At 45.2% G+C, this 23,570-nt stretch overlaps 1 long non-coding RNA gene across 1 annotated transcript; it reads left to right on the plus strand.

Annotated features, from left to right (window-relative positions):
• Nucleotides 1–271: 271 nt before the first annotated feature.
• Nucleotides 272–7,802, plus strand: LOC310687396. The gene is made up of 3 exons (XR_014516406.1): nucleotides 272–370; nucleotides 1,580–1,726; nucleotides 7,595–7,802. It is a non-coding gene; the product is annotated as an uncharacterized lncRNA (long non-coding RNA).
• The last annotated feature ends 15,768 nt before the right edge of the window (nucleotides 7,803–23,570 follow it).

Here is a 23,570-nt window from a genome sequence, read left to right on the forward strand (position 1 = left end):
ACAAAAACCTTATAGGGCGGGAGGGTGGGAAAAACAGGAACAGCTGGCAGGCGAGAAAGAGGGAGATCCCTGGCCACGTCCTGCCTTAAATAGGGCAGACCATGCCCCCAGAGCCAGCCAATTTGCTGGCTAGAGGATGACGCGGCCGGGAATCCCCCCAATCTCACGGGGCTGGGCTGTGAAGCCCACAACTCCACCTCCTTCGAAGGGCGGAAATGGCTTTGTTGGGAAACAAATCCTGCTTCCCCTCTGACCCTCCTTTCCTTCTCCAGTGAAAGGCTCAGGAGGCCCCTGCCCCAAAGACTGGTTCTCCTTTTCCCGATTTTGCTATAAATACAACAAGAACCCAAAATCTTGGAACAGAGCAGAGGTAAGGCATGAATCTTGGAACTTCTCCACACTGAATCCCTAAGCCCGTGTCTTTGCTGCCCGACTTGCATTGCATGCCAAAACTTATTTCTCTGATGATCTTTAAGCTACAATCAAAACCACACCCTTGGAAGCCATGAGATCCTGCAACAGGTGAACCCCTTTTCCTTTGGCCAAGCAAATGTACCCCAGGATCAAAGGGAGGGAGTAGTAGTCGAATTGTGCAGTAGTAATTGAAGAAAACAATGGTTTGTCCATACGGTAAGGGCATGTTGTCATATTGGCAGTGTGTTTCCCCCACATTTTGTGAATCTTTGCACTTTTGTCCATTGCCTGTATTTATTCTCCCCGATTCGAACTATAAAATGGTGGTTTTCTTGAGTCAAAATGAGAGTACTCCTAAATAGTTTTTTTGGAAGGGGGGGGGGAGCACTTCATATTGGTATTCATTATTGATTACACAGAGAGAGAGAGGGCTTTTTATTAAGGTTTATTTATATGGGACTATGGTAGCTGCTAAGGACGTGGGTGGTGCTGTGGGTTAAACCACAGAGCCTTGGGCTTGCTGATCAGAAGGTCGGCGGTTCAAATCCCCGCGACGGGGTGAGCTCCCGTTGCTCGGTCCCTGCTCCTGCCCACCTAGCAGTTCACAAGCATGTCAAAGTGCAAGTAGATAAATAGGTACCGCTCCCGCGGGAAGGTAAACGGTGTTTCCGTGCGCTGCTCTGGTTCGCCAGAAGCGGCTTAGTCATGCTGGCCACATGACCTGGAAGCTGTACGCTGGCTCCCTCGGCAAGTAAAGTGAGATGAGTGCCGCAACCCCAGAGTCGGCCGTGACTGGACCTAATGGTCAAGGGTCCCTTTACCTTTACCTATGGTAGCTGCTAGCCAGAAAATATAGCGGAAGGGTTCAGGAAATGAGAAGGGGTGTTGCTAAGTAGCGATAAATGACAATAATTCTCACCAAAACTAGCTGGTGCCACAATTTACTTCCTTTCCCTGCTCCACTTCTCTCCCTGCTCCATTGCTCTTTTAGGGTAAAATGCCGGTTCAGGGAAACTTGGCAGGGGTGTGTGTGACCTCTCCTGTTATCCCTCAGAAGTGATTGTTTGTTCAGATGCACAGAAGGAATAAGAAGAGCTTTGTAGTATTCACGAGGCGACCGTCTGTTCGTTGGGCTAACCGACTCCTTTTCCTCGTTCTCTCTCAGGCCAAATGCCAAGCCTACGGCCCAGAGGTGCATCTTGCCACCATTGCCAATCGTGAAGAAATGGCCGTTGTGGCCAAAGAACTAGCTAGGCGTGTTCAACCTAAGAATCAGGTCTGGATTGGGATGCACAGGATGAAAGGTGGCAAGGTGAGTAGAGGCAGCCTGCGATTTTTGCTGCTATCCTGGGGCGGTGCGCTCAGGGGCGGGGCAAACCACCCATAGGGACGGCACGGCGCATGGGGGCTGCGCTGGTGGCGGCGAGCCTGCTGAGTGTGCAACAGTGGCGAGCCTCCCAGGCCTACAACGGTACAACAGTGGCCTCCCGAGCGTGCGCCACCGCCAGCAAGCCTCCTGGGGAGCGCTGCTGTGGTGAGCGTCCCAGGGAGAGCGGCACAGCGATGTCACCCCCCCTTCAGGGATGAAACCCAGGGTAGGCCGCACCCCCACACCCCCTTCCTCTGCTAATGTGCACCTGACACTATCTCCTCTTTGGTAAGAATGTTAGAGAGACAGAGGTCCTGGCTTCCTTTACATTTGGCATCTTGTTTCATTTTTCTCCTTTAAAACAAACAAATTATTTAGTTTTTCAGATTTTACCAATTTGCAAACGGTTATCAAACAGCCAACGCAGAAAGAGAGTTTCCGGAGAGTCTCCTGAACTTCCCTCCTCCCCTTTGTGGGTCCTTATATTAACCTTTTCCTCCTGCATCTCGTCTATTAATCCAAATCTATGACATCTCCATGACACCCAAAATTTAACAGTAAACTACAAGTGTTATTCCAATCCTACTAATAATTTTAATTGTTTACCATGGTTTTTAAGGTAAATTAGATATTTTCCCCGCACACTCTGTCCCTTTCCCCCACCTCCCGCAAAAGCCCCCTTTTATCCCTCCTAAAAAGAATAAAGACACAAAAGTCTTCTTTTAAAAGTATTAAGAAATTTACTCACATTCAGTTCACAGTTGGATCCCTGAAGACAGGTTTTAGCTTAGAGCAGGCTTCCTCAACCTCGGCCCTCCAGATGTTTTGAGACTACAGCTCCCATCATTCCTGACCACTGGTCGTGCTAGCTAGGGATCATGGGAGTTGTAGGCCAAAAACATCTTGGAGGGCCAAGGTTGAGGAAGCCTGGCTCAGAGTTACAGAAGAGGGTTAGAGTTCATCCTGTATGGGAATGAGCCCGTGTCCTGGTGGCTAAGGGCCAGCAGACAGCAAAATACATCAGTATCAAGAGAACATAGCATCAAGAGAAGGGAGGTGGCTGTGTGACTGGCCCTTTTATGGGGTCTTCCAGGGTCATGCCCACCTACCTGGTCACATGCTGAGGATGTGACACGAAGTCCTCCTGGCTGTGGAATAACACCCTCCGTGTGTCCACTCTGGGCAAACAGGAAGTATTGTACTTCAGATAGCTGTTTATCTCCTTGACATCTAATGGGAGGGCATTCCACAGGGCGGGCGCCACCACTGAGAAGGCCCTCTGCCTGGTTCCTGGTAACTTCACTTCTCACAGGTAGGAAACCACCAGAAGGCCCTCAGAGCTGGACCTCAGGGCTGAACGATGCAGGTGGAGACGTTCCTTCAGGTATACTGGGCCAAGGCTGTTATGCTTATGTTACACCCCACACTGTCTCCATTCCATGTTGGTGAGACCATTGCCTGCCTAATATTTTCCCCAAAACTGACTATTGTAACTCAGAAAATCCTTACATACTTTGGAAATCCATATGGGTTTTGTCTTGTCTTTTACTTGGGCAGAGCCAGCGAAAGAGTCTGAGTCAGGGATGAGGAGGTAGAATTGGACGGTGCTTCTTTCTCAAAAAGACACTGACCCTTTTGCTGTCTCTACAGTTCCCAAGGTGGAGGTGGGCAGATTTTTCGTCAGCTGACTACATGCCTTGGGCAGTTGGGGAACCGCTCGCTCGGGAAAAAGAGCACTGTGTAGCACTGAATGCTGGAAGTAAGGAGATTTGACCACCTTGGTGGGGTTCAGAGAACATTTCCTCTTAATTTCAGTCTTCCAATTCTTCATTCCTGCCCTCCCTATTTTTTCCCTTAATATTTATTGAGAATTTTAAGATTACAAAGAAACAAAGAAAAAAAGAAGAAGAAGAAAGTAGCATTTAAATAATACGAATCAATAAAAAGAAAACAAGGTCAAAAAGAGAGAGAAAACAAAACACATCAAAATCAAAAAGCAAAAATAGACAAAAAATTTAAAAACAAATCCAATATTCCCAAATCATTATCTGTCATTACCTTGTTTCATCGACCTCCTCACACCTCCCTTTTTTGTATTCTAGTTATTAATTATCTCAGCAAATCCTTTCCATCTTTCATAGTATTCTGTCATTAAATTACCTTAATCTATTTTAACCTTATCTTAAATTACCTTAATCTATTTTAACCTTATCTTACCATGAAAAGCCCTAAAACTTAAAACTTAAATCTTATTTATACCAAATTCTCTTAACCATGACATATTCTTACATAATTCTTTTTCATATTTCTGCTAAAGCCAAATCATTTCATTCCAAGATTTTTCTAATACTCTTTACTTTTACAAGATTTTCCTAAATAATTTGTTTAAAACTTTCCCTCCCTATTAAGGCAACCCTTTGCAGATACGCACTGTATAGCAAGAACAAGTTTCCCCGCATAATTCAGAATATTCTTGGGCAGCTGCATTTGAAAATTGGGATTTTGAATTGCCCCAGGAGAGTCCCATCTCAGAGCCAGCCAGCTGACAAAAAGAGGTGTGGCAACCCTAAGTCTTCAGGGCAGGGCAGCCCTGGTTGTCTAGTCCACAAAACAGATTAGCAGTCACACAGGGCTTGCCAGGCTGGATCTAGACACATCGAAGAAGCATTTCAGTTTAAAGCATAAATTTAAACAGGGAAAGCAGGTAGAGACAAACAGGACTCCACATCGCAATCTGATGGCAGGGTGTTATATTGCACATACAACACATATAAATTCCTTTTTTTTTACCAGTCTAGCTGAGTCCTCAGTTGCAAGAAGAGCTTTATTTGAACCAGGACACAGTCTCAGAACCTGTCTGCCATATGAGAAACAGCGGCGTAGCGTGAGTTGTCAGCACCCGGGGCAACGCAAGTAATTTGCGCCCCCTAACCCGGGGCAAGGCAAGTAATTTGCGCCCCCCCAACCCCTAACCTGCGAGTTGCCGCTGGCGCTGCCGCGCAAACAACGCTGCTTGCCCGGAGGAGGATGGAGGCAGAAGCAGCCGCCGCCTGTGGCTGGGCCGAGGGGATGGCGGCGGCGGCAGGGTGCAGAGGCTGCCCGTGCCCGGCCAGGCGTCGGTGGCGGCGGCGGCGCTGCTGCAGCGGCTGCTCCTCCTGCGAGCAGTGAGCGGAGCGCAGCCACAGCGACGGCGGGGGGCGCGCGCGCTAGGGCGCAAGGCTGGCGGTGGCGGCGGGGAGCCCGGCGGAGGAAGGAACTTGTCCCTTCCCTCTGGACTCGCGCCCCCCCCCAGATGTTGCGCCCGGTGCGGTCGGCACCCCTGGCACCCCCCACGCTACACCACTGATGAGAAATCTTACTTACTCATATCTGGCACCAGTGAGGACTTCCTTTTCCCATGCTTGTAAGGTAAAGGACCCCTGGATGATGACGTCCAGTCAAACATGACTATGGGGTTGTGGCGCTCATCTCGCTTTACTGGCCAAGGGAGCTGGCGTTTGTCCACAGACAGTTTTCTGGGTCATGTGGTCAGCATGACTAAGGCGCTTCTGGTGCAACAGAACACCGAAACCAGAGCAGCGCATGGAAACACTGTTTACCTTCCCGCCCAAGTGGTACCTATTTATCTACTTACACTTTGACGAGCTTTCGAACTGCTAGGTTGGCAGGAGCTGGAACAGAGCAACGGGAGCTCACTCCGTCACGGGGATTCGAACTGCTGACCTTCTGATCAGCAAGGCCAAGAGGCTCAGTGGTTTAGACCACAGTGCCACTCAAACAGTCACTCAAACAGTCCAGTCAAACAGTCCAGTCAAACATGACTATGGGGTTGTGGCGCTCATCTCGCTTTACTGGCCAAGGGAGCTGGCGTTTGACAACAGGCAGTTTTCTGGGTCATGTGGCCAGCATGACTAAGGCGTTTCTGGTGCAACAGAACACCGAAACCAGAGCAGCGCATGGAAACACTGTTTACCTTCCCGCCCGAGTGGTACCTATTTATCTACTTACACTTTGATGAGCTTTCGAACTGCTAGGTTGGCAGGAGCTGGAACAGAGCAACGGGAGCTCACTCTGTCACGGGGATTCGAACCGCTGACCTTCTGATCAGCAAGGCCAAGAGGCTCAGTGGTTTAGACCACAGTGCCACTCAAACAGTCACTCAAACAGTCCAGTCAAACAGTCCAGTCAAACATGACTATGGGGTTGTGGCGCTCATCTCGCTTTACTGGCCAAGGGAGCTGGCGTTTGACAACAGGCAGTTTTCTGGGTCATGTGGCCAGCATGACTAAGGCGTTTCTGGTGCAACAGAACACCGAAACCAGAGCAGCGCATGGAAACACTGTTTACCTTCCCGCCCGAGTGGTACCTATTTATCTACTTACACTTTGACGAGCTTTCGAACTGCTAGGTTGGCAGGAGCTGGAACAGAGCAACGGGAGCTCACTCCGTCACGGGGATTCGAACCGCTGACCTTCTGATCAGCAAGGCCAAGAGGCTCAGTGGTTTAGACCACAGTGCCACCCGCTTTGAAATGAAGCTTTGTGTGTGCAGCACACCTTTTCTCTTTGGCAAACTTTGCTGTATTACTAATATTGCAGAGATCCCAAATTCTGATATAGCAGGGGTGGCCAACTCCCAAGAAACTGTGATCTACTCAGAGAGTTACAGACTGCCAGTGATCTACCCCATTTGGGGGGGGGGTCAGGGGTTCAGGTCATCAAAGTTAGGGGTACAGAGCTAAAATGTTGAACCAAAGTAGAGAAGCCAAAGTTGTTGAGCTTCTTTGTGGGGAGCCAGTGATCTACCACAGGTGTCCTGTGATCTACTGGTAGATCACAATCTACCCATTGGATGTGCCTGTGATATAGCATGTATACCAGATTGATTGCCACTATTGATTTTAGATTGAAAATCAAAGGGATCAGATATTAGATTTCCCCCCACCCCCATCATTTGGCAAATGCACCACCAATGGTTTTTTGTTTTTTTTGTTTATTTGTTTGTTTTTAAGAAAAGCTGTTGCTAAAGAGCAGAGCTCATCGTTCAGAGTTTTCTCTGCCCTGTGCTCTGGGTGGCATATATCAATTTTCAGTTCAAGAATAAATGGGAGTCTCCATCAGTCCCTTTCATCTGGTTCAGCTGATCTTGCCCATAGTCCTCTCCTTCAGCAGAGCCGAAATTAGAGGTACAAGCAGGGCAATTAAATGCTCGATACCTCAATAGTACATGCACCCACACCCAGATTTTAATGCACCTCTAAAAGGGATGCGGGTGGCGCTGTGGGTTAAATCACAGAACCTAGGGCTTGCCGATCAGAAGGTCGGCGGTTGGAATCCCCGCGACAGAGTGAGCTCCCGTTGCTCGGTCCCTGCTCCTGCCCACCTAGCAGTTCAAAAGCATATCAAGTGCAAGTAGATAAATAGGTACCGTTCCAGCGGGAAGGTAAACGGTGTTTCCATGTGCTGCTCTGGTTCGCCAGAAGCGGCTTAGTCATGCTGGCCACATGACCCGGAAGCTGTACGCCGGCTCCCTCGGCCAATAAAGCGAGATGGGCGCTGCAACCCCAGAGTCAGTCACAACTGGCCCTAATGGTCAGGGGTCCCTTTACCTTTTTAAAAGACTAAAAAAGAAAAAAGAAACCTGCAATGTTTAAAGAATTTGGAAAGTTCCTTTTTAAAGGTTTTTCTTGAAAACGCTATGTGCTTTCATGTGTGAGCCACATGATACCATCTGTATCATTTTACCAGCTGTGATAAATAGCACTGTTTCAGTAGGGAAAACCTGGTGACATTTCTTCCTGATTTCTTCCAGACCTTGCTCTATGGAATGATAATAAGTGTGAGGAAAAGTTTCCCTTTCTGTGCCGATTTTCATTGCACTGAGTGCAGCAGTTTGCCATGGCTTTCCAAACAGCTTCCATGAGCCCCAGGCGTTGAATAACAGGGTTGGCTTCGAGTCCTTTCCTTCCATGGGGGCCCAAGCCATTGTCCTTGCTATGTTCCAGCACCTTTGCCTCTTTCCTGCCTGGCCTGTGTGTGACACATGGACGAATAAACTCTCTTTCAAGCACATATGTGACTCCGGTTTTGTCTCTGCCTCCTTGAATCTAGTGATGGCGCTGCTGCTAATACTGGCTTACAAAAGTTCTGGCGTGTCAGGCTGAGTCTCAGTGTGTTTTTGCATGACAGGAAGCTTCCCTATACACTCCTGGTTTAAAACGTTAAGGAAAGGTTAAGGAATGGTTTTGGTAACTATATGGACTCAGGACGTCCTACTTTTAAGGTTCATAACCCATTATCAGGGACGCGAGTGGCGCTGTGGTCTAAACCACTGAGCCTCATCATAATCTCATGCGGGCAATTATATATATTTAAAATTCCAATATCTTTCGTTCTTACGACTGACTTGTTTTCATACTCATTAATGTCTCCCAATAGCCTGTTTCATCTGTCTACAAAACAATTCAAGATTAATCACAATGGCTGTGCCAGGCACCAGGCAAGAGCATTCCTCTTCTCCCAGGCCTTGGTCTAATTTATGGCCTTTTAAATGTGTTGTGTGGGACGCAGGTGGTGCTGTGGTCTAAACCACTGAGCCTCTTGGGCTTGCCGATCAGAAGGTCGGCGGTTCGAATCCCCACGATGGGGTGAGCTCCCATTGTTCGATCCCTGCTCCTGCCAACCTAGCAGTTCGAAAGCACATCAAAGTGCAAGTAGATAGATAGGTACTGCTCCGGCGGGAAGGTAAATGGCGTTTCCGTGCGCTGCTCTGGTTTCGCCAGAAGCGGCTTAGTCATGCTGGCCACATGACCTGGAAAAACTGTCTGCGGACAAGCGCTGGCTCCTGCAAGATTTCCCAAGAGTGGCTCCTGCAAGATTTCCCAAGAAGGATTATGTGGGGTCTCAAAGATGAGACTTCATCTGGGAGTCCTTCTGGACTCACAGCTGTCCATGGAGGTGCAGGTCAATTCTGTGTCCAGGGTAGCTGTTTATCAGCTCCATCTGGTACGCAGGATGAGACCTTCCCTGCCCATGAACTGTCTCGCCAGAGTGGTGCATGCTCTGGTTATCTCTCGCTTGGACTACTGCAATGCGCTCTATGTGGGGCTACCTTTGAAGGTGACCCGGAAACTGCAATTAATCCAGAATGCGGCAGCTAGACTGGTGACTGGGGGCAGCCGCCAAGACCACATAACCCTGGTCTTGAAAGACCTACATTGGCTCCCAGTACGTTTCCGAGCACAATTCAAAGTGTTGGTGCTGACCTTTAAAGCCCTAAACGGCCTCGGTCCAGTATACCTGAAGGAGCGTCTCCACCTCCATCGTTCTGCCCGGACGATGAGGTCCAGTGCCAAGGGCCTTCTGGCGGTTCCCTCGATGCAAGAAGCCATGTTACAGGGAACCAGGCAGAGGGCCTTCTCGGTAGTGGCACCCACCCCGTTGAACGCCCTCCCACCAGATGTCAAAGAAAAATAACTACCAAACATTTAGAAGACATCTGAAGGCAGCCCTATTTAGGGAAGCTTTTAATGTTTAATAGGTTATTGTATTTTATTGTTTTGTTGGAAGCTGCCCAGAGTGGCTGGGGAAACCCAGCCAGATGGGCGGGGTATAAATAAATTATCATCATCATCGTTATCGTCATCGTCATCGTCCTCATCATCTTAGGGCATGTTCACATGTTACATGCAACCCATATACAGTCTGCCTACTTGTGTTTGCAAACTGCTGAGTTGCATACTTCTATGGTTATTAACATGCAACATTGTGTGAGTGTGCACTCTGTGTACCACAACTTTCCGACCACATCACTGGTTTCTGTTGCAAGAGTTCATGTTAGTCCATAGTCCGATTCGACATGAAGCTTGGGAAAAGCTCAAGATACACATTGATCTACTCACACTTAGTTGTTATCTCTGAGAAACGTAGAAAATAACAGGATATATTTATACAAATTCCTCAAACTTACACCACCCCTTAAAAATTAGCTGATGAAGATGAAGACATCGAAAGAGGGCCCTGTCCTGGTTTCTGATCCATAATTGACTTCTGACTTCTGCTCAATGACTGAAACTAAGACTTTCACATCGAATCGGACTATAGACTAACATGAACTTATCTTTACTCATAAACTTTTATCTCTAATTCTATAATGAATTATTGTGTTATACATATCCTTATGAGTTTGAGTTTGTAATCTCTATTTGAGTCTGTAATCCTTGTCAGAATACATACTTTTGAATGGATTAGTTTTTGTTACAATTGACTATCGATTTGCGAGTAGGGACCACTCCCACTGCTGAAACTTATATTGGCCAGAGTTCTTGGTTTGCTTTTTGCTTGTATTTCTTTGGCATTCATGACATACACTAAAGCACTCTTCAATAATAATAATAATAATAATAATAATAATAATAATAATAATGTATTATTTGTGGAGTTTGGAACTGACAGGGTTAAAACTCCGTGGTGTCCTGTATCTGGGAGGAGCTTGACGCAGGGAAGTGCGTCAGAGTGAGTCTGTGTCTGTGTTCAGACTTGCTTTCGATTTTGACTGAGACGCAGCTCAGAGGCTGTGTGTGCGCTTTGAGCACAGAGATGCCGGAAAATTCTGATGGATTTATTGCTTTGTAAATAAACGCTTCTAGAGATAAGAACCGAACTGTCTTTGGACTTGATTTATCCCTCATCTCACACGGACGCAGGACCGCTGCCGCTCTGCATTTTCTGCCCGGGTCAGCCTCAAGCTCCAGAGCAGAGCTGCACAGGGGAAGCGCTGACTGGACGGCAGGATTAATTTCCCCAAATTATTTATACCGTGCTCATTTAGCTTAAAACAGAATTAAAAGCACAATAGAGCATCGAACATTAAAAACTTCCCTAAACAGGGCTGCCTTCAGATGTCTTCTATAAGTCAGATGGTTGTTTATTTCTTTGACATCTGAAGGGAGGGTGTTCCACAGGGCGGGCTCCACAACCAAGAAGGCCCTCTGCCTGGTTCACTGTAACCTCACTTCTCATAGGGAGGTAACCACTTAGGCAGTCATGGCTGCCTGCAGAGAATCCTGGGAAATGGAGTTTGTTAAGGGTGCTGATGTCACAGAGCTCCAATTTCCAGCATCCTTATCAGACTGCAGTTCCCAGGATTACCCAGAATTGTCACTATGGTAAAGGAGTGTTTTAAATGTGTGGTGCGGATGTGAGCCTTATCTTCCGATTCAGGAGGAAAATAATCAACTGGTTTCTACTCTTCATTGAGAAACCAGTTTTATATATTCCTTTTGTTATGTACTGAGTTGAATAGGATTCAGAATGCAGCAGTCTGATTGGTCCAAGAACAATAGGATTCAGAATGCAGCAGTCTGATTGGTCCTAGAACAATAGGATCCACATAAACCAGGATCCAGAATGCAGCAGTCTGATTGGTCCGCAGGAGCCATCCAATCCAGCTCCAGGTGGAAGTGAATCTGTAGCACCCTGCTTGTGGTTAACGCTTAGCTGGAATGAAATATTCAACGCAGCAATAGAGAAATTAAAATAATTATTTATTTGTCAGACAAATAAATGAGAGGCACAGTGGTATATGGTTACCAAGCTCTGGCCTGGCCTCCTGCCATTATGGCCAGCCCTTATATTCCCTTAATCCAGCCCCCTTTGCTCCTCCTGTGGCTGCCTCTGTCCAATCAGCCTGGTTGGATTTCCTATTGGCTGATTGCTATAACCAATCCTAAAAGATACACCCATCCTCCTGTCCTTATATGGAACACAAAGAGCTATATATTGTTACATCTATAAATGACAAATAAGTAGTAATATATCTTACATGTGTCTCAACAAGGAATCTTAATTACCAGCTCACCTCTTGCCCTCCCTGCCCTATTGCCTTCTAAAACAAATGGTTAATCTTAAATTTTTATCTTAAACATATGTCAAGGATCTTGAGTTTCACATCAACATTGAAAGATATCCTTCATTTGAAGGTTTCTAAACAAATGTCTGACAGCTAATATATCAGGACAGCATTCGATGGCGTCTTCCTGTCTGGCAGGGGGGCTAAACTGCTGGCTGACTTAATTCCAGGATAAATACAACTCTTCTAGCATTTGTTAAATCCTTTGCATAATTACATTTAAGCCAATATATTTAAGCTAATATATTTCATACATTATCATAGGTAACCTTTTAAAAGGAATAAGGCCTTTTTAAAGTAGAGAGAGAAAGAAAAAAAAAAAAGAACTCAGTTTAAAACAGTTTCAGAAGAAGCCTCTTCAGTTTACATCCCCCCCCCTTCAGCAAGCTGCTTTTCCCATTATCTGTTTAAGGAAGAAACAGCTTTAAAAAGACTTCCCAGCTAGATGCTTTAAAAAGACTTCCCAAAAAGCCTCTCTTTCTCTGTCAGCTAGATGTTTTTTCTCCCATTTGCCTCTGGCCTTAGAAAATACAGCTCAAGGTTTAAAAGAGGCCCATGGTATCATATTACTATTTGCCCATTCCTAATTATATTTATCTCTGCCTTTGTTATCTTCTGTAACATGTAGGGTCAGTGTCATTACTCAGTCTGTAATTTCAGCTTTTACGACTTTGAGAATTGTTTTCTGCTATAAATCAAGGGGGGGGGCCCTTGTCTTAGGAGAATGGCCAAGGTTTTCTCTGCCTGGCATGAAACATTTGAAAATCTTTTAGGCTCTCTCTAATATACAAGTCCTGATCAAACATTAATAAAATGCAGGCTTATGCCTGATGCCTCAAATCCACAACCTGATTGCCCTACAGGAGAATCCTGGAATTAGCCAATCACGTGGGGCCCATTGCGTAAATAATGTACATAAACCAGACATTTTGGGGGAACTCCCATTCCTCACTACTATGAGCTGAATAAAGAGCATGAAATCCACACTCGACTCTGAGTATCTTTCACCTTTATAGCAGCAGCATCATCTTTCTTTCATTATTTTTTTTACCTGCCATGTGACATATGCAGGGATAACTTTGTATTCTAAGACTATGCTTCATTTGCTGTGAGTTGCTTGCCAGGGAGGAGAGGAAGGGTGGGTGGGAAACATGGTGTTTGGAGGAATTTGCTACACAGGGCTTCCAAGAATCTCTCCTTACCTCCGCATCATTCCAATTCCGCACAATTTTCTTTAATGAATAGCAATGCCTCTGAAAGTTGATCCAGTCCTGGGGGCAGCTATATGCTTCCGTGCCTGTCAGAGGAGAGGGAACACAATGTCAAGGTTGTGGAGGACGTGGCTGGGTCAGAATCCGGACTATTCGCAGGAAGTGGAGAGGGGCCTCACCCAGGACCTAGGGGTGAGACCTGAAATGCTGTGTGGCCAGCAGAATCTCAAGGATGCTGAGGACCTGTGGGAAAGGGGATCTAATATATGTGCTATTGAGAAGCAAGGATTTATGCAAAAAGACACTTATTGAACAATAACAACAATAACAACAATAATAAAAATAATAATTTATTCATACCCCACCCATCTGGCTGGGTTTCCCCAGCCACTCTGCACAGCTTCCAGCAAAATATTAAAACACAATAATTTACCAAATATTAAAAGCTTCCCTAAACAGGTCTGCCTTCAGATCTCTTCTAAAAGTCAGATAGTTGTTTATCTCCTTGGCATCTGATGGGAGGGCATTCCACAGGGCGGGCGCCACCACCAAGAAGGCCCTCTGCCTGGTTCCCTCACTGGTGGTTCCCGCCCTGTGGAATGCCCTCCCATCAGATGTCAAGGAGATAAAGAACTACACAATGTTTAGAAGACATCTGAAGGCAAACCTGTTTAGGGAAGTGTAATGGGTATGAGTTACTCGTGCGTAAACTGGTGCCTCTCTAGGCTAATTTGCCTTGTTAAACCCTTCTGACTGCACAGCCCTTGCTCAACGTGGCTGCCTCAATCCCTGGCAGAATCCGTCAGTGGGCGTTTCTTGAACCTCTTCCAACATAAAAGTTGTTTGACACCCAGTCTCCGCCTCCTCTCACTGCGCGGGAGTCTTCTGCGCAGGGAGGGCGTGGGCAGCGGAGGACCTGGGCTCTCCTCACTGATGTCCAGTGAAGAGTCCTGGAGCCCTCTCTCCGATTCCCCCATCTGCCCCCCTTTCTCCCTGGTGTTGCGCTGATTAGCTTCCCCCTCTACTGAGCTGTTTCTCCCCCTGTTGCTGGGCCCTTCGCCAGCATCATCTGGGAGCCTCCCCTTCGCCTCTTGCTCTGATGTCAGTTCCCTGACAGGAAGTTTTTAATGTTTGATGTTTTATTGCGTTTTTAACGTTCTTTTGGAAGCCGTTCAGAGTGGCAGGGGAAACCGAGCCAGATGGGCAGGGTTTAAATAAATAAAAGTTTTAGTTTTTTAGTTTTAGTTTTAGTTTTAGTTTTAGTTTTAGTTTTAGTTTTAGTTTTAGTTTTAGTTTTAGTTTTAGTTTTAGTTTTAGTTTTAGTTTTAGTTTTAGTTTTAGTTTTAGTTTTAGTTTTAGTTTTAGTATGGGAGAGGGGCTCCTAAGCAGTGTGAACTGGGGTGCAGAGAAGATTCTGGCTTGGGACCCAACATCATTAACTTGATGGAAGTTTTCAGCTTGGCTGTTCTTCATCCTTTCCTTTCCTACCCTATCCCACAATGTTCAGAAGACTGCCCACCCACCCTAAGCCCTCAAGAGGGACTCTGTGACATCTAATAAATATTGAATTAAAACTAAAGAGCAGCTGGGAAACCTCAGTCATCTTCTGGAATATGGTGGGGAGGCAAGATTAATGTTCCTTCTGCAGCAAATAGAGGCTTCAAGGGTGAGGGGATGGTTCTTAAAAATACAGCACAGTGACAAATGAGTAACTCCCAATCAGGTTTCTCCACAGCTGTTATTTTACCACAACACACCCCAGATATGTGAACCGAAGCCATGAATTTTATGATATTGTCTAGTTTGGCTCTAGGGGGGGGGGGGCAGGACCTAGAAATGCCAAAAATAAGAATCATATAAAATAATGAAGATTCCCCCCTTAATTTTCATGAGTTCCAATATCTCAAAAAACTTCTCACTTAGAGAGAGCCTCTAGATCTGAATACCAAATACTATAGCCAACAACATATCTTGCTGATGGGATTTCCAAGGAAACTAAGTGGTTGTGGCCATTCCCATAAAAACTAGCTATGGAAGTTACTCACCAGGTGTTTTTTTTCAACTGCACTTGTTCGGCTAGTCTAGGTCTTCTGTGAAGGATGTGAGATACTCCTGCAGTTTTATAGAGCAACTGGTGGGAGTGGTGTGTGCATGTGGCCCCGTCACCAGGAAGAACTACTGAACCCAAAAGCACATCTCGGCCATTTGGGAATTCCATGGCTGAGCAGTGATCCATAAGGAATCACAGCAGTAGAACGTTCAGGAAACTCTCTCCTTCGGTACAGCAGCAGGAGACTACTGAGTCCTGTGGCTGGTTGAGTAGCTCATCTAGACAAAATCTCACAGAAAACATGGTGCCACTAGTCATCCTGCATTGACTGTTGGCTTTGTCGGTTGGAACCAATGGGAGTTTGTATTCCCCCAGCATCCAGAGGTTGCCATGTTGGTTATCCCTGTTTTGGTGGAATGTAATGCTCTGGTTGTCTCCTGCTTGGACTACTGCAACGCGCTCTATGTGGGGCTACCTTTGAAGGTGACCTGGAAACTACAACTAATCCAGAATGTGGCAGCGACCGCCAAGACCACATAACACAGGTCCTGAAAGACCTACATTGGCTCCTAGTACATTTCTGAGCACAATTCAAAGTGTTGGTGCTGACCCTGAAAGCCCTAAACGGCCTCAGCCCAGTATACCTGAAGGAGCATCTCCACCTACATTGTTCAGCCCAGACACTGAGGTCTAGCTCCGAGGGCCTTCTGGCGGTTCCCTCCCATCAGAAGTCAAGGAAATAAACCACTATCTGACTTTTAGAAGACATCTGAAGGCACCCCACATTAGGGAAGTTTTTAATTGTTTGATGTTTTATTGTAAAAGTTTTTAATATTCTATTGGGTGTCACCCAGAGTAGCTGGGGAAAGCCAGCTGGTTGGGTGGGGTATAAATAATAAATTGGGGTGGTGGTGGTTGTAATTATTATTATTATTATTATTATTATTATTATTATTATTATGTCTTCCCAGCAGAGCTGGGTATGTTAGGCTAAGGAAATCAAAACCCTGGACAGCTCGCAGTGGACTCTTCCAGCATAGCTGGGCTTGGGGAAATGATGTTGCAGCAAAACGCTAACAGTCACCTGAAGCCTTAAAAACAGGCTGGCAAGCCTTGACCTTCCTGTGCTCTCATTCTTCTGGGAAAGCTGTTCACATTGTTTAACATTTGGCAGTGGCTTGCTCCTATGGGGAGCATTTCCATTTCCTGTGGAATTCTCCAGTGTGCTGTACTGGTTAAGAGCGGCAGACTCGTAATCTGGGTTCATGTCTCCACTCCTCCACATGTAGCTGCTGGGTGACCTTGGGCTAGTCACACTTCTTTGAAGTCTCTCAGCCCCACTCACCTCACAGAGTGTTTGTTGTGGGGGAGGAAGGGAAAGGAGAATGTTAGCCACTTTGAGACTCATTTGGGTAGTGATAAAGCAGGATATCAAATCCAAACTCTTCTTTTTCTTCTACAGCATCCCTAATTTCTAGTTAGATTATAGTAACCATTTCTAGATTTGCATTTAAATTAGCAAACACAAATCTTACATATACCTGTGTCTTCATTTTCATTTTTTGGGGTGGTGTATTTCCTCTTTCCAGAGTGCTCACTGGAAGGACAGATCCTGAAGCTGAGGCTCCAATACTTTGGCCACCTCATGAGAAGAGAGGACTCCCTGGAAAAGACCCTGATGTTGGAAAAGATGGAGGGCACAAGGAGAAGGGGACGACAGAGGACGAGATGGTTGGACAGTGTTCTCGAAGCTACCAGCATGAGTTTGACCAAACTGCGGGAGGCAGTGGAAGACAGGAGGGCCTGGTGTGCTCTGGTCCATGGGGTCACAAAGCGTCGGACACGACTAAATGACTAAACAACATTTCCTCTTTTTAGGGTGATCTGTAAGTTGCCACTCTGACCTTCCTTCAGAAGGACTACTGTGGATGATACCATCACATTCTGAACCTTGGAGATGATGTGCTTGGGCTATGTACCTTAAAATAATGTTGCCTGGTTGTACCACAGCATCGTTCTGATGCCTCCAACGTACATGTCATTGACTACCAAATGCCCAAAAATGTCAACAACCACTGACCCAAATTATGCTTATTGTTCATGTGGCCGGAGACCCCCCCCCCTCTTTCACACTCACACGTACTGCACAAACACCACGCTTACACCCGCACACACCTCCCCTCCCCGGCCCTGGAGACGTCCCTTTAGAGAGCCGTCTTCTAAAAAAAGAGAAAGCCTTCCGTAGATAAGGAAGCGCTACATTTGACAGCTCTATGGAAAACCCTATCCTTATCATATAATTTCCCCAGTAGACCGGGCACCCCGTTTCGCCTATCTTTGTTATGGGTAGATCGGGCGTCCGAACTCTGGGTCAGCCGGCTGCCGTCTCGGCCAATCAGCATTACCGAACAGCGCCCCTGGTGGCGGCTACGCAGGTACTGCAGCCGACATCTACTACTTCCCCACTTTGACAGCTCGCTGATACAATGTTTCCGAACTCAATTGACCGTGACTGATTTAATCAAAATATTGCTACATTGTTTCCGAAGCTTGGGAATACTTCGGGCTTCAAAGCCCTTTTCTTCAGAAATTCACCAAAAATCACCTGTACATCGGATTTTCATCGGACCACTTTTATTTTGCTCCATGAAGAAAGGACTATCAAAGGGGGGTGATCTGGCACCAACCAGCCATAATCCCCCAACCGAGCGAGCACGTACTCAGCGCCTCCTCCCAACTGACTTGTTTTCCTTGATGGCCTGTTTGATGGGTTCAGACAGCAAACGGCCAAGGACACAATAGACTGCATACGATAGTGTATTCTGCCTCAACCAAGACAAAAGGAACTGTGACCGGATTTCCCCAGGGGGCAGGAAACTGCGCCTTCTTCTTTTGTCTTCCAAAATGACTCACAGGAAGGGGGGAGAGGGGCACTGACCAGGTGTTGGAATATTCGAGTTACCTGCCCGACCCCTCCCCCGACTCCTCCTGTTTATAATATAATCATGATGTAAATATGATGTAATTCTGAGGGTGTAGCCTAGGGGATTAGCAACTAATAAAAGTGAGGGTCTCCCTTTGTTCTGGGCTTCCATTTTGCTTCACCTCGTGGGCGGTGGGAGTCCTGTCACGACAGTCTACTTAATAAAGACCAAGCCTACTGGCTGCTGTTTTGCTCTGAATTGCTCTGGCTGGTGTCTTTGTTTCGTCCAAGGGAGCCCTCGGATTTTCCGGTAACATTCAGAAATGTTAATACGAAAGGAAATTTCTTCATGACCCAAAGAGCATGAACAATATTTAAATTGTTTTGATTAGGCATCATCTTCCTGGACAAATTCACCAGGCATCTGGTTTCAATTACTTCAGGGCTAAGGACATGACATACCTTTCCATTTTATTTCTCAAAGGATCATTTGTGGGGGATGTCCTCAGTTAGATCCACTCATTCCTCCCCCCCCCCAATTGTTAACTGATCTTGTGAAATTGCTCCACAAGGTATGGGCATGTTACCCTTCTTTTTTCATGGTGTGAAAACAGAGTGGGCCTAATTTTTTATTGATACAAGAAAAAAGAAAAAAAAACACAAATACCAAATTACACACAAGAATAACCATAGACACATAATTTTCTTAGCAAACAATAAAACATCTATTGGTCTAAACACTTTAACACTAAAGACCCAACCTCCCGTCTATTCCATATTTCAAATTCATTTTACTTATTGCCAATATACACTTTTATCATAATTAAACTTATTCTTAATAAATCTAATTTCTTATATCTACCTTACAACTATTTCTGAAGTTCCTCGAATGCTGCAACAGAATTTAAACTACTATACTTTTTTTTCAGATATTCTTTGAAAACCTCCCATTTTGAAACAAATTCCTGTTTTGATTTATTCTTTATTTTTTCTGATAAACCATCTAATTCGGCATATTCTGTCAGCTTTTGATCCAATCTTGTATAGAGGGGATTTCATTACTCTTCCATTTTGCTGCGATCAAAACTCTTGCTGCCGCCATCACATATAAAACGATACCCTTCCTCTTTTGTGGAATATCCGAATCTGTTATTCTCAGGAGGTAGGCTTCTGGTTTTTTATTGAAAGAGATCTTTAGCATTTTTTGTAGTTCTGGATGGATACTCTCCCAGAATACCTGCATTTTCCTACATGTCCACCACATATGGTAGAATGTTCCTGAGTGTCCGCATCTCCAACAATTACTTGACACATTTTTATACATTTTTGAAAGTTTCCATTGTGTTAGATACCATCGATGTTGCATTTTTTGAAAGTTCTCTCTAATCGTGTAACAATTTGTAAATTTCCAATTGATCTTCCATAAATTTTCCCATTGGGCCATGGTAATTGAGTGGCCAAAATCCTGGGACCACCTCACCATTGCCACTGTTACCTCCTCCTCCTTGACTGTCCAGTCAAGGAGGAGTCGATAAATTTTGGAAAGAGTTTTTCTTTTAGAATTTACAAGATCAGATTTGAATCGGGAAATTTCTATTGAGAACCCCTTTTGTTTTTCAGATTTAAATTTTTCAAATAACTGATGGTATTGGAACCAGTCTGAGATGTGTTCTCTTATTTCCACAAAGGTTTTTAATTTTATTTGGTTATCTTCATTTTTTAGAAGTGTTTTATATGTTGGCCAGCTTTCCTGAGTATTTTTCCATTTTACTGCTATGACTTCTATTGGAGAAGTCCACCACGGGACTTTGGGCTCCATCAGGTCTTTATATTTTTCCCATACAGCAAAAAGTGACTTTCTTATTATATGGTTAGTAAAATTTTTATGAATTTTCGCTTTTCCATATATCAGGTAGGCGTGCCATCCTCATCGGTTGTCAAAACCTTCCAGGTCCAGGAGATCCGGATCCTGCAACATGCACCAATCTTTTAGCCAGGTGAAACAGGCTGCCTCATAATAAAGTTTTAGGTTGGGTAGAGAAAAGCCTCCTCTCTCTTTTATGTCTATTAAGACCAGGTGTTTAATCCTAGGTTTCTTCCCTTCCCACAGGAATTTGGAAATTTCTCTTTGCCATATCTTGAGACAACCTGCTTTGCCCAGTATTGGAATCATTTGAAATAAAAAGATTAATTTTGGAAGCACATTCATCTTTATAATTGAAATACTACCGAGAAATGTTAATTTTAATTTACTCCAGGTTACAAAGCTTTTTCTAATCTCATCAACTTCTTAATGCTGAAGTCATAGAATCATAGAATCATCTAGTCCAGTGGTTCTCAACCTTTGGGTCCCCAGATGTTGTTGGACTACAACTCCCATCATCCCTGAGCTCTGGCCTTGCTAGCTAGGGGTGATGGGAGTTGTAGTTCAACCACATCTGGGGACCCACAGGTTGAGAAAGGCTGATTCTAGTCCAACCCCCTGCAGTGCAGGGATATGGCGTTGTCCCATGCAAGGACTGAACTTGCAACCATCGCATTATCAGCACCACGCAAGTTGTTGCAACCAAAGTTGATGTATGCCTGGTGAGTTTCTTCAGGAAGCTTAATGCTAATCAAAACAATCTAAATCTTGTTTATGCCCCTTGGATCATGAAGAAATTTCCTTTCAAATTAACATTTCTGAGATATGAGCATAACTTGGGTCAATAATCCTTTACGTTTTGGGGCATTTGGTAGTCAGTGAACTGCACAGAGAACATCTCCATGATGCTGTGGTACAGCCAGGCCACATGATTTGAAGGCACAGAGCCCAAGCACATCTTTTTGACATTTCAGAATGCGACAGCAATTATTAGAATTCATAGAATCATAGAGTTGGAAGAGACCACAAGGGCCATCGAGTCCAACCCCCTGCCAAGCAGGAAACACCATCAGAACACTCCTGACATATGGTTGTCAAGCCTCTGCTTAAAGACCTCCAAAGTAGGAGACTCCACCACACTCCTTGGCAGCAAATTCCACTGTCAAACAGCTCTTACTGTCAGGAAGTTCTTCCTAATGTTTAGGTGGAATCTTCTTTCTTGTAATTTGGATCCATTGCTCCGTGTCTGCTTCTCTGGAGCAGCAGAAAACAACCTTTCTCCCTCTATATGACGTCCTTTTATATATTTGAACATGGCTATCATATCACCCCTTAACCTCCTCTTCTCCAGGCTAAACGTGCCCAGCTCCCTTAGCCGTTCCTCATAAGGCATCATTTCCAGGCCTTTGACCATTTTGGTTGCCCTCCTCTGGACACGTTCCAGTTTGTCAGTGTCCTTCTTGAACTGTGGTGCCCAGAACTGGACACAGTACTCCAGGTGAGGTCTGACCAGAGCAGAATACAGTGGCACTATTACTTCCCTTGATCTAGATGCTATACTCCTATTGATGCAGCCCAGAATTGCATTGGCCTTTTTAGCTGCCGCGTCACACTGTTGGCTCATGTCAAGTTTGTGGTCAACCAAGACTCTTAGATCCTTTTCACATGTACTGCTCTCAAGCCAGGTTTCACCCATCTTGTATTTGTGCCTCTCATTTTTTTTTGCCCAAGTGGAATACTTTACATTTCTCCCTGTTAAAGTTCATCTTGTTTGTTTTGGCCCAGTTCTCTAATCTGTCAAGGTCGTTTTGAAGTGTGATCCTGTCCTCTGGGGTGTTAGCCACCCCTCCCAGTTTGGTGTCATCTGCAAATTTGATCAGGGTGCCCTTGAGTCTATCATCCAAGTCGTTGATAAAGATGTTGAATAAGACCGGGCCCAAGACAGAACCCTGTGGCACCCCACTAGTCACTCTTCTCCAGGATGAAGAGGAACCATTGATGGGCACCCTTTGGGTTCGGTCAGTCAGCCAGTTACAAATCCACTGAGTGGTAGCATAGTCAAGACTGCATTTTACCAGTTCTTTACAAGAATATCATGGGGCACCTTGTCGAATGCCTTGCTGAAATCAAGGTAGGCTACATCCACTGCGTTCCCTTCATCTACCAGGCTTGTAATTCTGTCAAAAAACGAGATCAGGTTAGTCTGACATGATTTATTTTTCAGAAATCCATGCTGACTATTGGTGATCACAGCATTCCTTTCTAGGTGCTCACAGACTGTTTGCTTAATGATCTGCTCCAGAATCTTCCCTGGTATTGATGGTATTGACTGACTGGGCGATAATTATTTGGGTCCTCTCTTCCCCCCTTTTTGAAAATAGGGACAACATTTGCCCTCCTCCAGTCTGCCGGGACTTCGCCTGTTCTCCAGGAATTCTCAAAGATGAGTGCCAGTGGTTCTGAGATCACATCTGCCAGTTCTTTTAATACTCTTGGATGCAGTTCGTCTGGCCCTGGAGACTTGAATACATCTAAACTAGCCAAGTATTCTTGTACTCTCTCCTTAGTTATTCTGGGCTGTGTTTCCTCTGCTGAATCATTTGCTCCAAATTCTTCAGGTTGGGCATTCTCTGTCTGTAGAATTGGAACAGATGCGGCTGTAACGTAGTGCCTGGCTATATACAATGGACTGTTTGGTATTTTTGGGATGGTAGCTAGAGGCATGTAGATATGTTTGTCGGTCAGTTGGTTGGAACAACGTTTCCTAAACTCCTACCCACTCAAACCTCTCTCGTACCTGCGATACATTGACGATATTTTTATCATCTGGACACATGGTCAACAGACCCTGGACACCTTTCACCAGAAATTTAATGATTTTCACCCCACAATCAACCTAACAATGAATCAATCTATGCAAGAAATACATTTTTTGGACACTACTATAAAAATACAGGATGGGCGCATAGACACCACCTTATACCGTAAACCAACTGACCGACAAACATATCTACATGCCTCTAGCTACCATCCCAAACATACCAAACAGTTCATTGGATATAGCCAGGCACTACGTTACAGCCGCATCTGTTCCAATTCTACAGACAGAGACTCTCACCTAAGAGATCTACAGCAAACCTTTTTAGAACTAAAATACCCAGCAGATGAAGTTAGACAACAGATCAACAGAGCCAGACTGATACCCAGAGAGAACTTGCTGCAAGACAGACCCAAAAAAGAAAATAACAGAACACCTCTAGTCATCACATACAGCTCCCAAGTTAAAACAGTACAACGCATCATCAGAGATCTACAACCTCTCCTGGACAATGACAGTTCTCTTTCTCAAGCTCTGGGAGGAAGACCTTTCATTGCCTACAGACAGCCACCCAATCTTAAACAACTCCTAACCCACAATAATACTACAACCAGACTTAACACGGACACTGGCACCAGAGCCTGCAATAAACCCAGATGCCAACTTTGCTGCCACATACACCTGGACAACACCATTACTGGCCCCAACAACATCACACATACCATCTCGGGACTATTTAATTGCTCATCGTCTAACATTGTGTATGCCATCAAATGCCAACAGTGTCCTTCAGCTCTCTATATTGGACAAACAGGCCAAACCTTACGCCAAAGAATAAACGGACATAAATCAGACATCAAGAATCACAAAACAGAGAAACCAGTAGGAGAACACTTCAATCTCCCAGGACATTCTATACAAGATCTCAAAGTAGCTGTTTTACTACAAAGGAATTTCAGAAATAGACTGGAAAGAGAAGCTGCTGAATTGCAACTCATTACCAAACTTAAAA

The sequence above is a fragment of the Podarcis liolepis genome (genome assembly GCF_965112155.1).
Source record: "Podarcis liolepis genome assembly, chromosome: 10".
Taxonomy (NCBI): domain Eukaryota; kingdom Metazoa; phylum Chordata; class Lepidosauria; order Squamata; family Lacertidae; genus Podarcis; species Podarcis liolepis.